This window comes from Chrysemys picta, chromosome 8, assembly GCF_011386835.1.
Source record: "Chrysemys picta bellii isolate R12L10 chromosome 8, ASM1138683v2, whole genome shotgun sequence".
Taxonomy (NCBI): Eukaryota; Metazoa; Chordata; order Testudines; family Emydidae; genus Chrysemys; species Chrysemys picta.
The window spans coordinates 15,907,248-15,924,612 of record NC_088798.1 but is presented as its reverse complement, the minus strand read 5'-3'; the positions used below and the strand labels follow the sequence as shown (position 1 = coordinate 15,924,612).

Here is a 17,365-nt window from a genome sequence, read left to right as displayed (position 1 = left end):
GATGTATTTTTTTAAACATTGCCATTGGGTTACAGAGTTACCTTGGGTAACTTCACCTCCCCGTGCCTCACTTTCCCATCTCTAAAATGGGGATAATGATGCTGATCTTGGAAAGTGCTTTGAAGTATATTGATGACACTAGCTATGCTGACCCTACCTACAGTGTAGACACTACCTACGCCGATAGGAGGGATTCGCCCATTGGCGTAGGTAATACATGTCCCTGAAAGGCTGGCTTAACTATGCTGCTCACCCCTGACTGATGTAGGTAAACTGACCTAATTGTCTAATGTCTAACAAACCGTAGGGGCTTCTCCCTCAAATCTTCAAGGTGCCCTTATGCTGAGTGTTGTGATCACAGTGAATTGAAGTCAGTTACATTTTGGGGACAGGGAAAAAATTGTTTTATAGGCCCACTCAAAAATGCTAAGGCCTTGTGTAGTTGCCACAAAGCCTGATTAAGGGGGAGCACAGAGGCTGTGTCTCCTGAGTTTCAGGCAAGCTCCCTGACTTCTGGACCATCCTTCCCCTGCCAGCTTTGTTCCTCTCTCCTTGACTTTGATGTTTCCTCCCACACGCCTTGATCTCTTTTGGAAATAGCCTGGAAATGACTCCCAGACTTCAGATGAGCATTATGAATGTAGTAATACTCTTTCCTAGAGGCAACATATAACTGGAAACCCCCCACCTCTCTTTAAAACACAACTTTAATTACTTGACTTCTACCAAATGTTCCAAGTCCTGCATTTTCAAGTATGTGTTCCAAGGAAGAGTTTTGTGTTGGTGTTTATTTTTTTTTTAATTTCCCAAAAAATTTCTTTCAAGTGTTGGTTACATTCACTTTATAAAGGCAAAATAACTAATTGTGTTTATACTGTGGTTAACCATGAATAAATTCCTAAGCAATTAGTCACCTGCTTAATGCACGAAATATAGTAGATGCAGTACATCCTAGTGTCCCATTGGTTTCAGTGGCATACCAGTACAGCACAGCAGATGCAGTGGGAAGCCAGCAATGATGGTTTTCATGGTTAATAGCCATGAAACATTTTGGGTAAGATTGAACCATCAAACTGGTTTTGAGAGCAGTGCCGCAAACTTGGTGCAGAACAGAGTTTGCAGCAGGAATAAAAAAAATACATATTTAGAATCTACCATCCCCAATATTGCTAACTGACTTACATGAATAATAGGAGCTCTGTTGTACATGAAAGTCAACTGGCAACATTATAAGAAGGTAAGAGGCATGAAAACTGCTGGCTCAATGCTACAAACACCCTGCTTGTCCGTTATCATCAACATGTTAATCTGCAGCAGTGCATTGGGAAATTGGCATGGCATTTTTTCTTTTTATGTATCCTATCAAATGTAAAGTTTCTCTTTGCTTCAGCCTTTGACTTCCTCATGGTGATATGAAGATCACTCATCCTAAGCCCTGGGATAGTCCAAGATGCCATTCTCCCCTTTTGTCCCATTGTTGTCACCCAACTCATTGTGTTGTAACTTTAATACTTTCATTTTTTTATAACCTAGGAGAGTTAAGAGTGGATACTTTAGAACTGTATCAGAGGGCTGCGAACTGGCAAATTATTTCTACTTCTGATCCTAGTTGTCCAACTCCTCGTGATTTTAATGTATTTTGGCTGCTGTTTTGTAAATGGGAGAGAATTGTGTTGATCTTCCTGTGCCGCTGTGATTTTAAAAAATAAATCTAATGGATATGGAACCTCTGTTGCCGAGATTACAGCATCACATAGCGCTATCGGCTTAAAATGCAATGTTGTGCTTAGTGCTTCGTTCATTAAGGCATTTTGTCAATCGGCTCATTTGGGCCTATTAACTTAATTGTTCTTTGTGAACAAATGGGTCATTCTCTCTCCACAAAGAGAGAACCTCAAAGCCAGTTTAAATATTTTGGGGAACTCCCGTACATGCAAAACTATGCATGCATATGTACACACACACACACACAGTGTGCACACACACTGAGTGGAATCTCCATATTGTATGGATCAGATTGGAAATTAAAAATCAGAAGGAGGAATGTTTTGTTTTTAAAACAAATGCTTCTAGATCTGTATGGTTGTACTGTTGCAAATGTCTTGTACGCACCTAAGTTAAAGTTTCTTTGTGCTATAAAAGATAGTAATTTAACTGAGGAAAATCCAAAACCTGGCAAGCTAAAACAAAAAATCCTTTTCCAAGCTGTTTTGATAAAGTTCTCTTTGTTAAATCCCCTACAGTGTTTTGTGGTTCATTTCCCCGACCTCTCCCTCTCTGTACAAAAAGCTGATTTCCGCCCCTCCCCCCCCCCCGTGGAATGTAAAAGGATTATCCCCCCTTTTAATTTCTCTTCCTGAGATTTTTTTTTTTTTTTTTTTTTTTTTAGGGGACATTGTTCTACTCACCAAACCTGTAACTTTAACAGAGGGTGACAGGGTGACCTTGACGACAGATGTTCTTATGGCAACAGATGGCACTAGCAAACCCGAGAAGCTGCTGTATGCCGTCTCTGTGCCACCTGTGCACGGTCAGATTGAGTACATCAATTATCCCGGCATGCCCATTTCCAGTTACAGCCAGTTGGATGTGGTAGCCCAGAAGGTCTGCTACATTCATGACTATAGCCATGAGGCTAGTAAGGATTCATTCAGGTGAGAAGGCTTCCCCGTTACTCTCCAATGTATTTAAAGACCTTGAGTAGGCTAAGGGTTAAATTTGCTTCTCATTTACTCCCTATACCGTGCAATAAGTGCAGTATTTAATGACCGATATGGTAGTAGCGAAGAGACTGCTACAATAATATCGTGGTATATTATCATCAGTACAGTCATGACATATTTTTATTATTGAAGTCATGTGTCCAAAGGCAATAGGAGACATGCATCCTTAGTATTGAGGGATACCTGGCTAGATGTTCGTAATCAATTAGCATGTGAAATCAAAATATGTTAGTACATTTAAGAGGGGTTTTTTTCCCCCTGCCCTTTCCAAGATCTCAGGTGGTGGGGCAAGGAAAATAATCTATTCCCCATCTGAAAAGGTAGTTGCTCTCTGGTCAGTTTCTTCCTCCTGAAGAAAGAAAAACTGGTAACATTGTCTGAAATTATCGGTAGAACTTAATCCAGATGGTGGTGTCGTTTCTAAGAAAAAAGCATATGTTGGCTATTATGATACTTAAATATAATGGTTTTATATTCCTCCAGTGGGTAAAAAAGGCACACAACAGGGCTGTTTTTTTTAATCCTATGAATGGAGTGGGGGAGGCAGGAGATTTTATCTTCCAGAATGGTGTGTTTCCCAAAAGATGTGGCAAATTCAATTGATAAGAACCTGCTGTGAAAACCATACTCCAGTGGAATGCAAATTTCTGAGCAACTCTGCCCAGTAACAGGGCAGAGACTTGATTTACTGCCCACTCTGAAATATCATTTTATATATTCTTCTGGGCTTTTTAAACATGTTTTTCTTTCCCATCTGCTTTAAAAGTTATTTACGCTCCCTTTGCAGCAAAATGGGTACTATAACTAATTTTATTCTTACTATGATTAACTAGGAATAATTTCCTAAGAAATGAGTCAAATTAACAAGGGGAAGAAGCAATCAATAAATCATGAAAGTGGTCTATTTCTAAGTGGGGTTAAAACCACCATTAAATAAATCATAGATTCTAAATTATGACCCACTTGGATATGAGAGAGAATCTTTCCCCCCCCCTTCAAAACTCTTGGAGAAAGGGAACATTAAAAAGTAGGTGCAAGCTTCTACAGCCCTTTTACACCATCCAGGAGGTGTAAAGGAGACGGAGCCACCTGCAGGAATCTTCCCCAGTATAAGCGGTTTCCATGGGCTGCTGTAATAATACCCAAAAAGCTGCCCTGAGCTTGGGCTGTGGCAGGGAGGGAGGGGGTGTATTCACAGCTGCATGCTGGCTCCTCTTAGCTGTGAAATGGCTGTTAAGGGGCTGTAACTACCTAACGTAGGTTGGAGTATCCATGGGGCCAATCTAATTTATGTTGGGGATCAGACCCAGAATATGGAGGGCACAAAAGTTGCTTAAAGTCCCTTTGCCTCGCCACTGGTGTGCCTGCACCAAGCACAGGAACAGAGGGTTTGTCTACACTGCAGTTAGACACTTGCAGCTGGCCTGTGCCAGCTGACTTAAGCTCATGGGGCTCGGGCTATGGGGCTGTGTAATTACAGTGTAGATGTTCGGGCTTCAGCTGGGACCCTCCCTCCTTGCAGGGTCCTAGATCCTAGGCTCCAGTCCGACCCCTAATGTCTACACCGCAGTTAAACAGCTCCTTAGCCTGAACCCCTGAGTTTCTGAGCTTGAGTCAGCTGGCACGGGACAGCCGTGGGTTTTTAATTGTAGTGTAGACGTACCCTGAGTGACTAGCCCTCTGGATCTAGGACCTGCCTGATCATTTTTATTACATTTTTTTCCTTTATATTGTTGCTTTGACTTTGCTGTTGCTCATGCTGGTATAACTCCATTCATTTCAATACAATGACTTCTGATTTGCACCAGGGGAAATTAGTTCAGAATCAGGCTTACCGTGACTATTACCTAGTTTATAGTCTATTTCCTCTGCCTTGCATCAAGTGTTGTCACTTACCCCTTTGCAGAGTGACTGCAGAAAGCACACAAGGTGCAAGGTGTGACGCTGCACTCCATAATGTTTTATGGAAATATGCTTATGAGTGTGAATATAATGTAACTGGAATATGCTTTATGCAAAAGGTCTCTTGTAAGGTATCATTACAAATCTCATAATCTACTGCGTGTGTTCATCCTATTTGTATGTATGTATCATACTTGTATCTGAAGCTAGAAGTATAAATATAACTCTGAGGTCCTATTGTAATTTTGCAAAGTGTGGGCCATTGATGGTGGTTTAGAATCTTGATGGCTCCCATTGACTAGGACAATTGGTTGTAAATGGTCTGTTTACTTGCAAGCCTTCCTGGCTGCAGGCAGGCCAGCCCTGGAAGAATGAAGGCTGGGGTCTCACAGGACATGTGAACATGTCACCTGATACTGGAATCCATCTTAAACCTGGTGCTTCTCCATTTAGAATGAGGGGCAGGGACCCAGAGAGATGAAAGATTCCCGCCTTGTGCAAAAGCTATAAAAGGGGGTGGAACAGAACATAGTGGGTCCCAGTCATGAGAAAGCCCCTGCTTTTCACCTAAGATGCCTGCTGGAACTATCAAGGACTGTACAGGGGAAAGGATTGGGCCCAGACTATGAAGGAGTCTAGTCTGTGAAAGAAGCTTATTACCTGTAAACAAAAACAACGAGGAGTCCTTGTGGCACCTTAGAGACTAACAAATTTATTTCTTAATGTATTAGGCTTAGACTTGCCTGTTTTGTTTTATTTTGCTTGGTGATTTACTTTGTTCTGTCTGTTATTACTTGAAACCACTTAAATCCTACTTTTTATACTTAATAATATAATATATGGAGATATACCTATCTCATAGAGCTGGAAGGGACCTTGAAAGGTCATTGAGTCCAGCCTGCTGCCTTCACTAGCAGGACCAAGTACTGATTTTGCCTCAGATCCCTAAGTGGTCCCCTCAAGGACTGAACTCTCAGCCCTAGGTTTAGCAGGCAAATGCTCAAACCACTGAGCTATCCCTCCCCCTAAAATCACTTTTGTTTATTAGTAAACTCAGAGATTAATACCTGGGGGAGCAAACAGTTGTGCATCTATCAGCGTTATAGAGGGTGAACAATTTATGAGTTTACCCTGTATATGCTTTATACAGAGTAAAACAGATTTATTTGGGGTTTGGGAGTCTGGGTGCTGGAGATAGGTGACCTGCTGAGTAGTTTTTGGTTAAAGTCTGCAGCTATGGGGGCATGGGATCAGACCTGGGTCTGTGTTGCAGCAGGCTAGTGTGTCTGGCTCTACAAGGCAGGGTTCTGGAGTCCCAGGCTGGCAGGGAAAATGGGCTCAGAGGTAAATTCAGCATGTCAGGTGACAGTCCCAAGGGGATCTCTGTGACCGAACCCGTCACACAAGGTAGTTGAGAATTCCAGCCCTGTTTCTTTTGGAAATGTTTTTTATTTAAGGCATGCTATCAGTAATGCAGAGGAGTTGTGCAAACACCATCCACTCTATGCAAATGTACAGAACCTTTTAACTAGAACTGCTAAAACATCTCAAAATTTTGAAATTTCAGCAAAGCTTTTCTTCAAAATTTTGATGGGGAAAAGAGATCAAAAGGAGCATTCCATTTTCTAACCAGCTCTTCCTTTAACCTCATATTTGCAATTATTTTTATGAACTATTTTCCTCCCTAAAAACATCCATAAAATGGAACCAATTCACTGGTGTCTGTGGGCCCAATTCCCTTGAGCTCACTTGAACTATGTTTGCTTTTGCCCGTGAAGAATGGTTCCCCAATGTTTTGTATTCTAGGCCAAGACTGTTAGCTGGTGTAAATCAATAGAACTGCATTTATTTCAGTTGTGCTAGGTCCATTTTACACTGGCTCTTTGGCTTTATAAAGAAAGTTCATAATGCTGCTGCTAAGAGTCTCCTTATTTTGTAATGTGCTTCTCTGTCCAGAACATTGTGTGTGTTTGTGTGAGTGATTCTTTTGGATTCATTCAGTTGTTTGGTTTGGTTTCCATGGAGTAAATCCTGGTCCCTCTTTTACAGGTGTGGAGTGCTTTCTGGCAGTGGAACTGGTATAGTTCCTCTAGACATGGTGTGTGTGTGTGTAATTAGAGGGGCTACACAAGGGATGCACACACACTCCCCATGTGGCACAGAGCTCAGTTCCACATCTGCACCCATCAGCAAGTAGGTGTTGTGAAAGGCCAGGGGCCTCAGTCCTTCTTTTGAAAATTAAAATCTTTTGAAACTGTAAAGCCCTAAGGGCTAAACTGTGTCTGTAGGCCCCGTGTTGAGCTAAGGGTGCTGTGTGAGATGCTTTCCCTCTGCCCTCCCCCATGAAGGAGTAACTGTGCATGGCATTAGGACTCGGACACCCCAGGAATTGTGATTCCTTCTCTACTTCCCCCTTGCTCTAGGGCAGTGGATCTTAACATGGGATGCACGCACCTCCTAGGGGGTGCGAGATGCCCTTTCTGGGGTGTGAGACATGCCAGATTTTTTTAGAAGGTAAATCATCGAAAACACACATTAAGCACAGGCATGTAAGTACAACTACTTTGTTTCATCAAACCTATGTATGTATTAACATTATACATTTTTTAACGATTACTAGAATATGCAAACAAAAATACATCTAGGTTTAAAGAACTGACCTACTTCAATGATTTTTGAAAAGGGGTGCGAGAATATATTTTGATTTTTGATGAGGGGTGCGAGAACATATTTTGAGAACCAAAGGGGTGCAGGCTGCAGCAAAGGTTAAGAACCACTGCTCTAGGGAGAGTAGGAGTTTGTTTCTGGCCTGTACCAGCAGTGAATTCTGACAATCCCATGGTCCGTCAGCAGCAGTGGCCAGTGAGGAGAGGGATGGTAGAGCCAAGACTCCATCTCTCTCTCTGCCAGTTTTCCACCATCCTGTTCTGGGAGCAGCGGGGGAATGCAGCACCTACTTACTCCTACTCGTGTCAGATGAAATCCTGGTCCTATTGAACTCAACTTCAGTGGGGAAGGAATTAACCTCCGGAATCAAAGGCCATGTCTTGATGGGTAAATGGTGTTTTTTCCCCAATCATGTTAGCTCAACAAGGCCAGCTAACCTAACTTCAGATGTATTTACCTGCATTTTAATGGGGTTTCTTAATCACGTTAAGCTATCTTGAGCTAACATGATTGAAAAATATGCCCTTTTTTTCCTACCCAGACATACCCAAAGTGTGGGTAGCTGATGCAGAGATGTGAGCAGAGTTCTTGCTTTGTGCTATGGGTATGTAGTGCATGTCACACTCTGGCTCCAGGTAGCTGCTAATTGTTATTGCTATACATTTTGTGTCACTTATGGAAATATTGCCCTGTTACACCCTTACCGTTATATGAACTGTGCTGTTATGGAATCGGCCAATCAGTGTTGGGCGAGATTACAGCATCGTTATTAGGAGTAGAGATTTCACCAGCCAGAGTTAGCAAGACTCACCACATTTAGCATAACACACAAGTAATATCTGCGCTCCTCCAATGTGCTAGTCACACACTCCTATCCACAAGCATGGCTTCAAATACCATAACTGCATTTATGACTCAAGTCTTCCTCTCTACTAAAGACCTGTTCTTCACCCCCTATCCTATTGTGCATCTTGGCCTGTCTTTTTGTCACCCACTCATGGATATTCAGCCAACAACTTCAAGCTCAACACTGCCAAAAATAAGCTTCTGATTTCCCTCTTCTTCCTCTCTCTCTCCCTCATGAAGCTTTCCCCTTCTCTGCTGTTTCTCTGTCACCATGGATACCACCACCATCCTCCCTATCATGCAAGCCTTCAATCGAGGCATCATTTTTGATTTGGCTCTTGACTCATGCTACCAGGCCATATCCAAGTCTCGGCACCTCTGCCTACATAACACTTCAAAGATTCAGCCTCTTTGTCTGTCCTGCCAAGCCTCTTGTCCAAGCCCTGACCATCTCATCCCTTGACTAATGTAGTCTCCTCCTCTCTGGCCTGGAAGTCAGCCACATTGCCACTCCAAGTCCATTCAGAATGCCGCTGTATCTTCTTGACGTGTTGCTCTAACTGCATCAATTCCCTCTTTGTGTTCCTCTACTGAAAAAGCCTGATCACCTTATCTCTGCCTTTAGGATCCTTTTACTATTTGCCCCTGCCCTATCACTCATGTTTACTATCTTATCACACCATTGACTCCCGCCTTTGCTCTGCTAGTGATTTAGCCTCAGTCGCCAGCCACTCCACTTCTCTCAAGCACCTTCACCCTTATACAGCCACCACCTTATCCTCGTTCAATCCCTCCTTAAAACCTACTTCTGCTGCGACACCTACAAATCATTCCTGCCTGGCATTGGCTGGTCAAGTGGTGAGTCAGGACCTCTATTATTCTGCTAAACCCTCTCCCTTATGTTATCTCCTCTCCCTTCTTACCCATGTCCTGTCCGTCTGTTTTGTTCACCTGCCCTGCCCTGTCTTTCATCTAGGCTATAAACTCTCTGGAGCAGGGGCCATCATCTTTGCTATTTGTCTACTTGGCTCTGCTTGTCAGCACAATTGGGCCCTGACCCCTGACTGGGGTTCCTAAGCACTATTGTAACACAAATAAAGTAATGATAAATAGCCCTTGATCTACACGTATTAACAGTGAGCAGCCTAGAAATGACTCACCCAAAAAACGATTGCATTTAGAGAGACCTGACATTTTCCTATATCTGCTCAGACTACAGCTAATATTTAGGTTCCCTCTATTGAAGATAAAATCCAAATACTAGCCTGGAGTTGCAGTGGTGGTATAGCATTGTCAGTTCCACATTCGCGGCTGGATTTGGCATCCCCTCAATAAATGGAGGCTGATCACACAAAAGAGATTATGTGCTAAGTACCTGTAGCAGAGGGCATCGTCTGTATGGCTCTTCCACCACTCTGCCATAGGTGATTTAAAACGGGCACACTGGGTTATTGTGGGGAGGCATGGGGGAGAGAGAGATGCCTGCTTTTCAAGAACGAAGGAGTTAAAAATCATTTTAAAAAAAACCCTGTGCCCTAAATTAATTTCTGCTGGTAATCTATATTGGGTTAAATAACTCCTCATTATTCTTCAACACAGCTGAGGCTTCTCAAAATGTTTATCTTGTTTTGTAACTGGTACCTTCTGGCATGTTCCAGTGCCAACTCTCCTAGCCCTTGCTATATTTCATTCTCACTATTTTTGGAATGGAGCTGCTGGTTCCAGGTGATTTAATAAATTGCTTCTTTTTTTTCCCTGTGTTCCTTTTAACTTACCCATCTGCTCAACACATGCGTAACTTGCAATCTGTCGGCAGTTTGCAGAAAGACAAACTGTCAGAGCTGCGTGCATTTGACAACTTTGTTCCCAATTAGATTAGTGGTAATTTTAACAGATTTCAGGGCAATCGAAAAAAGGGATGACATGTTATTAAAGCATCAATTTTGACAAACCCGAGCACATACAATTTCAGTGTAAATTATTTTAAATGCTTTAATTAAAGTGGTGAAAGATTTACCCTTTTAAGCAGGAAGTGACTGCAAGACAAATATAAAGGGAAAGTGGATAACAGAGTTTCCTAAATGGTTTATGCTGCGCATGGCAGTCCACCAGTCACCACCACCATAATCTATGACTGTAATGTTGGAGGCATAGTTAATTATTCATAGCCTCCTCTCTGTAGCAGATGTGATTAAGAACATGAAGTGCAGTATTTAGAGATCTAAGCACTACCTATGAAAATCTCAGCTCAAGCCTCTCTTAGATTAGAAGCTGTCAGAAAACGGCCTGGGAATCTAAAATGGTGGATATATTTGTAAATATCACCCATTTGCTCTTTGTTCTGCAACCCCTCCTGTAGTACAGATGCCCAAGCCCATGAGTGGAAGTGAGTGGTTATCTGGAGCAAGCATTGCTTTTCCTATATTTGAGGACATGTTACCACCTTCAGAGCCCAGTAAAAGAATGCAACATATATTATTTAAACTGAATACAGCACTCAAAATTCATCAGTACCAGAGTGCTTATACCATATGTATAGTACACTTAACCATTTAAACAGCTTCATGAATTATGACACCAATCCAGCATTCTTCATGCAACAAACCTCCCATTGGCTTTACTAGATGATTTTCACAGTAAGGAGTGCAGGACCCATATGTTATCCAGCCATAGTGTGTTGTTGGACTAACTGATTTGTTCTACTAGAAGGAAATAATCCCTTAGTTGCATCATCTTGGTGGCTGGAAAATAATGTGCACACATTTAGCTGCACCCATGTGGATGCTCAAAACGGGGAGGGTTGGGAAGGGAACAAAGAGCCCTTGATATCTCCTTGCAGCTGCTATGCAGGAGCCAGGCACAATTGCAGTCCTACCCTCTTGCCTGTACAGAGACGGCTCCCCACTAACACCCTGTAGGACACAGGCCTCTCCAAGGGAAACAAGAAAAGGTGAAATGGTGCAGCAGGCATGGCTTTCCTAGGCACCAAGGATTTGGGGGTAAACAGGTTAAAGTTTTGGAGCAATGTGATTCCACATCACCCCAAACTGGGACTGTCCTTAAAGCCATAACTAAGTCCTTATATCCCGATTCTGCAAAGCCCTTAAGAACACACTTAAGTGTTTTGCTGAATCAGAGCCTAAGTCTTCGAGGAAGATCTCATTGTTGGACAGCAAAAAATATAAAACTAAAGAGCTGCATTCTTGTAGAATTCTGCATTGTTATTTGTGCCTCTTATTTTTCATTGAAAGTTTAACATTCATTCAGATGTTCTTCAGCTTACAGACTTGGATAGTCCATTAAAAAACCTTACTTACATAATTACCAAGCACCCACACAGTATGGTCATCTCTGCATGACAGAGACTGTCTTGTATTGGGGCGAGTTTACACAGATGGATATCAATAACATGGAAGCGTACTACAGACACAATTGGGGTGCTGGGAAAATTGATAGATTTTCATTTGTAGCTATTGACAAAGTCAATCATGGTTTTCTGGTCAATGGGCAAATGAGAGAAGAGGCAGTGGAATTTACAATATAGGTAACTATGGTTATTAAATGTAGCTATCTCCCTTCTGAAGCATCTCTTAAATTAAGAAGTATCTAATAAAAGACCACTAAGTTCTAACTAGAGCTGTGTTATTAACAGATTTTTTGGATTGCAGGCAAGTCTGAAATTTAAATAAACAGTTTGGGGTCAAATTGAAAATGAACCTTTTCGAGAATTGTGGCAAATCAAAATTCAGAAAAATCCTTTTTGAGTCAAACAAAACTTTTCATTTCAACAAAATCAAAGCATCTTGTTTTGATTTTGACCATTTTCAACCTTTTTGATTGTTTTTTAAAAAAATTAAAGAAAAATTTGAAATGAACAGTCATTTCTAACCAAAAAAATGAAACATTTCGTTTTGAAAATGTCAGAACAAATTGTTTCAATATTTTGAAATAATTTGTCAAAATAGACACAAATTTATGAAACATTTTTATGTTGCCAAATCTGCATTTTTTGCCCCAAAAGGTTTCAGACAATTTTTTTTGCCCAGCTCTAGTTCTAACTATGAGGGAGGAACAAACCATTTGCTTTTTTTTGCCTGCTTTTGGGAAAACTTACCTCCTTGATACCATTATTTTTCATTTTGATATAGCTTTACACTTTTCAGTTCAAGCCAAGAATTGCTGAAAATCTTGTGTGAGAGAATGTTTCCATGAAAAATCTGGGCCAAAAGTGTAGGCTCGAGAGGCTCAGATATATTGAAAATCATGTGAATTTGAAGGTGCTTCTCTGAATACAATGGAGCCATTAAAATATCTGAGAGCAAATCTCTATTAACTGCATCTGAAAGTACGTACCAAGCCCAGTGGGCCTCTTAACTGCAAAATACTGTAAACTGAAATAGCCAATGTTCATTAACTGATTAGTAATTAACAATGGTTATTTCTAGGGCATGACTTAAAAGGCTTATATAGAACAAAAACTAATTTGTGCTGTTTGCCAAAACTTGGAGCAAACAAACGTTATTTTTTTTAAAGTGATTTGATTTACTTATTTTATTGTGCATTTACCTCTGAGCCTCCTGATTTTGATTTACACTGCTGGCACAGATAGTATGAAATGTTTCTTGTGGTATTTCTGACCCAACCAGGTACTGGAAATCTCACAAGACTATTTGATTTCTCTACCAAAACTGTTCAGATAAGCAAATCAGGAGTATGAACGCTTACCAGTGTGAAGCAAACAAAAGCTTTTAAGATTCACCCCTTGAGTGAACACTATCCATTGTTTTTCTGATACTCCACATTGTATGGTCTCATTTTGGTTGTTGGGTTTAGTGTGCAGGTGCTGGGTGGCATTGATATAGGACATCAGACTAGATGATCTGGCAGTCCCTTCTGGCCTTAAACTCTATGGCAACTGTGAGTTTTTCAGAAGAAACTACATCACTACATGGAGTTTGTTCCAAGCTATATAGATTAGTAATGGGCATACACTATAAAGTTCAGATCTGGATTTGAACTTTGCCAAAGTTTGGAGGGTATAAGATCTGGCCAGTCCTACATTTCTATGATCCTATTATTTAGGAGCAAAAGACCAATTAACTTTCATTGAAAATCCTTTGTCTCTTGATTGCTAGAGATATTCATCTTTATTCTCTATAACCTAGAGTATCCTAATTTCCCTTCAGTGTCATTGGTATTTTCTGATCTTCTTGTAGATAACTTGGACAATTGACAGTAATGTCATCTGAGATTTGAGGTGCTGGATATTGAAAAATTATAGGTACTGTGAGGTTTGTCTGGCTAACATTTCAGCAACAAATGAATTGTTTCTTGTTCCTTATCTCTCTCATTTTTATCAGTAATTCAGAATTCCATAACAACTGAAATGTGTATGATATAGAAAAGCAGAGTTCAACATTTTAGAGAGTAGAGGATCAGATTCCTAGCCAGTGTAAATCAATGTAGTTTTACTGACTTACTGGAATTTATTCCAGTTCAGTGAGAATCTGGCCCAAAATCTCCAGCTAAAGGTTTGTAAACCTTCTGGTATAAATTTAAATTCTGTAGCTTGCTTGCAAAATAAAACACTGTACCTTTAAACGTACTCCTTACTGTGTGTGCATACTTAACTGCTTATTCAGAACTGACAGGTTTAACATGTCTGGTAAATCAGCCTTCACAGTCACCAGAGAGAGGCACCTCTGGCAAAAGTTCAGAAGTCAGTGTTTTGGAAAGATTGGTTTGACCAGCTCTCAAGTGAGAGCAAATCCCAGACCAAACACAGTCAAATCTTAAACGACATTTAACCACTGTGATGCTGAGGCTTGTTGCTGTTGAAATGCCTTCGAACCTCGAGAGATATTCACCCATTTAAATCTCAGGTTATATTTATTGTGATTTAGCTTTTCTATTTGTTTGTTGTTGTTTTAAAATCCTAACTCGATATCTCATGAATTATTGGATAGGCTTGTGCCAGAAATTTTAAAAATATGCCTTTTACACCTAGACATTATAATAAAGGTTTTGTCTTACTTTTCAGAACATATCTCCATGATTGCATCTTCAATACCTATTGTTAAGATGCTTTCTTAATTCTAGTTGGTGTCTTAAATAGTCACTTGGCAGACATGTTTTCATCCAGATTGTTTCATATTTAGTTCACAAAAATTAAAAAAAAAAGGTATATAAAGAGTTAATAGGAAGTAGCGCCCAAATTGCATATTTCTTAAACTCATGGCCTAGTTTACTTATCAGTTGTCATAAGATGTCATGTGGGGAACCATCATTTAAGAATTGCAGAATGCAGTCAGTGAAGCAACTAATTAGTTGGACAGTGGCATGAAGGTGTACATCCCAAAGGAGTGCAAATTATCAGAACAGGTGAAGAAAGTTTTGCTAGATCAGTATCTCAATGGTATAAAACTCAGCACTTGGCTGAATTAGTGACACAGACTGTTTGGGCAGCTTTGTTCCTTTTTTATGGACTGTACACTACAGGGGATTGAAATACCAGCATTTTCCTTCTCTAGACTTTTTTCAGAACGAAACTACCAGTTAGCTGCATGCTTGAAAGAACACAACCCGAAATGTACAGGAGTTAGAATAGCTGAACATTTCTTGATTTAAATTCTGTGGCTTTCTTCCTCCTTTCTACACTGTAGTTTGCTGCTCTGCTCTCATCCCTTCTTCACAGTTGTTGCAAGAATCAGTTTTCCTTGTTACTCATTTAAGCACCAGAATTAAGGAAGCAACACCAGGATTACCTTCCAGAGGCAAAGGATGAATGCATATATAGTACATTGAAGAGAGATACAGCTGTCTTTTGCCTTCTTGTCCCATTGACCGCTGCTGTGCCCCTGAGTGGATCATCGGCAGCTGGGATGGAGCCTGGGAACTCTGGATCTAATTGCATATGCCTCTGCTGCCTGAGTTAAATGGCCCAGCTCTGTTAGCCAAGGTTGTAGCCAAGGCCCAGCGACCATTAGAAGGGGATCACATTGAGTTACACAGACCTCTGCTGAATCTGTGCTTCTAGGGACTAGCCCAACCACGGCTGCCTCCATGCACAGCACGGTGGGGGAAGCTAGTGGAAGTGAATAGAGTAACTCCGCACTTAACGTTGTCCCGGTTAATGTTGTTCCGTTGTTATTTTGCTGATCTATTAGGGAACAAGCTCGTTTAAAGTTGCGCAATGCTCCCTTATAACATCGTTTGGCAGCTTGCAGCATTCTCTGGAACAGCAGCCCCTCCATGTGGGGATTAGAACCAGGGGGGTCAACCCCCCCATCAGCTCCCCTAAATTCCCTGTAAGGTATGTGGCTTGGCAGCTGCCCAGCAGCAGTTCAGCTGTCCCTTCCCCCACTGCTGGGCTGCTCCTGCCCTCGAACTGCTCCCCGGAGCTTCCTGCTTGCTGGCGGAGGGGGGGAGAGGGGTGCTGATATCAGGATGTCCCTCCCACTCCATATCCCCTCTCCACAAAGCAGAGGAGGGGGACAGGGCTCAGGGACAGAAAGGAGGGCACTTGCTGGAAACTGTTGCTTCCTGTCTGCTCTGCTTAAAAGGGCAACATGCTTGAAGTGGGGTCAGTGTACTGAAAGGGGCAATGCACATCTCTCTCATTCATGCACGCACCGCTCAGTACTTTGGAAAGTCAGCACCCGTGCAGCCGTGCATGGGCTGTCAGGAGGAGGGAGTGGTGTGCTCCAGCTGGATAGCGTGGGCTCATCATCATGTTCAGTTTTTGCAGGAAAGTGTTTGCAGCTACTGCCGTGCATCTATTGTGTTTCCTCCCTCCTGCCTCAGTCCATGCTGCCTTGTAGAGTGTGAGGCTACATTAACAACAGCGTAGTAACCCTTGAGGGCTCAGCCGAGTGCTAGTTCATCATTTAGCAGCAAGGCATTTCCTGGGAAATATTCCACCCTCTCATACTCCACCATCTCAACCAAGCTTCACAATCATTCATTGCTGTGTACAATATTAAACTGTTTGTTTAAAATTGTTTAAAGCTTATACTGTATATGTATATAATGTCTTTTGTCTGGCGAAAAAATATTCCCTGGAACCTAAACCCCCCATTTTCCTTAATTCTTATGGGGAAATTGGATTCACTTAACATCGTTTTGCATAAAGTCGCATTTTTCAGGAACATAACTACAACGTTATGTTCGTCATTCATCTGACAAAGTGGGTATTCACCCACAAAAGCTTATGCTTCAATACGTCTGTTAGTCTATAAGGTGCCACAGGACTGTTTGTCAACGTTAAGTGAGGAGTTACTGTACAATCTTTAGCTGCTTTCACTTGCCGTAGCTTCCCCATGAGGCTATCAGGGAGACAATTTGGAGGAACCCAGCTGGCTCTCCTGCTTCACTACCCCCAGGTCCAGGGAACCCAAGCTACACAGAGCTTCCACCAAAAAGATTCCACAGGGATAGGAAAAAAGGGGGAGTATAATGCTGGGTCCTCTCTCGATGTGGACATGGAGTGGGATGGATGACTTTAAAGGGCTTTGAAGTTTATGAAAAGTGCTAAATCGGCCTTTTATTATGAATAATGATCAGCTCTGTAGTGAAGTGATGGGGAAAACCAGGGGACACAGCAGGGTACTGTGCTTCTAGTTGACTTTTAAAAACATATAAATAAAAAATGATTGGACATAGTGTTTTTAAGAATCCTCTTTAAATCACCACATGAAGATTTTATAAACACTGTACAATTTCTCCTCTCCTTCCCTCATCCCACACACAGTGCACAACAGGTCAAGCAACATGACAAAATCTCTCCAACACTCCAAGTGAAAGAAAGTCCGACCACCATACAGAACCTGAAAGATGGTAGGCTTGGAATTCTGATTACGGCTTGCAATTTGAAAGTTACAGATGTTGACAACAAAGATGAAGATCTCACCTTCAAAGTTCAGCGGCCTCCTTCCTTTGGGTATCTGGAAAACTCAAAAACAGGTATTTGATTTGCATGTGATCTCTTAGCTGGAGGGATTTGCAATGGATAAATCAAACAGTATTTGGAATGGGAGTAATCTGTTATTTCAGTATTTATTATTTTACAGTACTCCAGTGTGTTATAGATGCCTCACAATAGGGATAGCTCAGTGGTTTGAGCATTGGCCTGCTAAACCCAGGGTTGTGAGTTCAATCCTTAAGGGGGCCACTTAGGGATCTGGGGCAAAATCAGTACTTGGTCCTGCTAGTGAAGGCAGGGGGCTGGA

The 17,365-nt window shown here is 41.6% G+C and overlaps 1 pseudogene; it reads left to right on the top strand.

Annotated features, from left to right (window-relative positions):
* The window catches only part of LOC101938957 (FRAS1-related extracellular matrix protein 1-like), a 152,145-nt pseudogene that overhangs the window by 121,342 nt on the left and 13,438 nt on the right, over window positions 1-17,365 (top strand).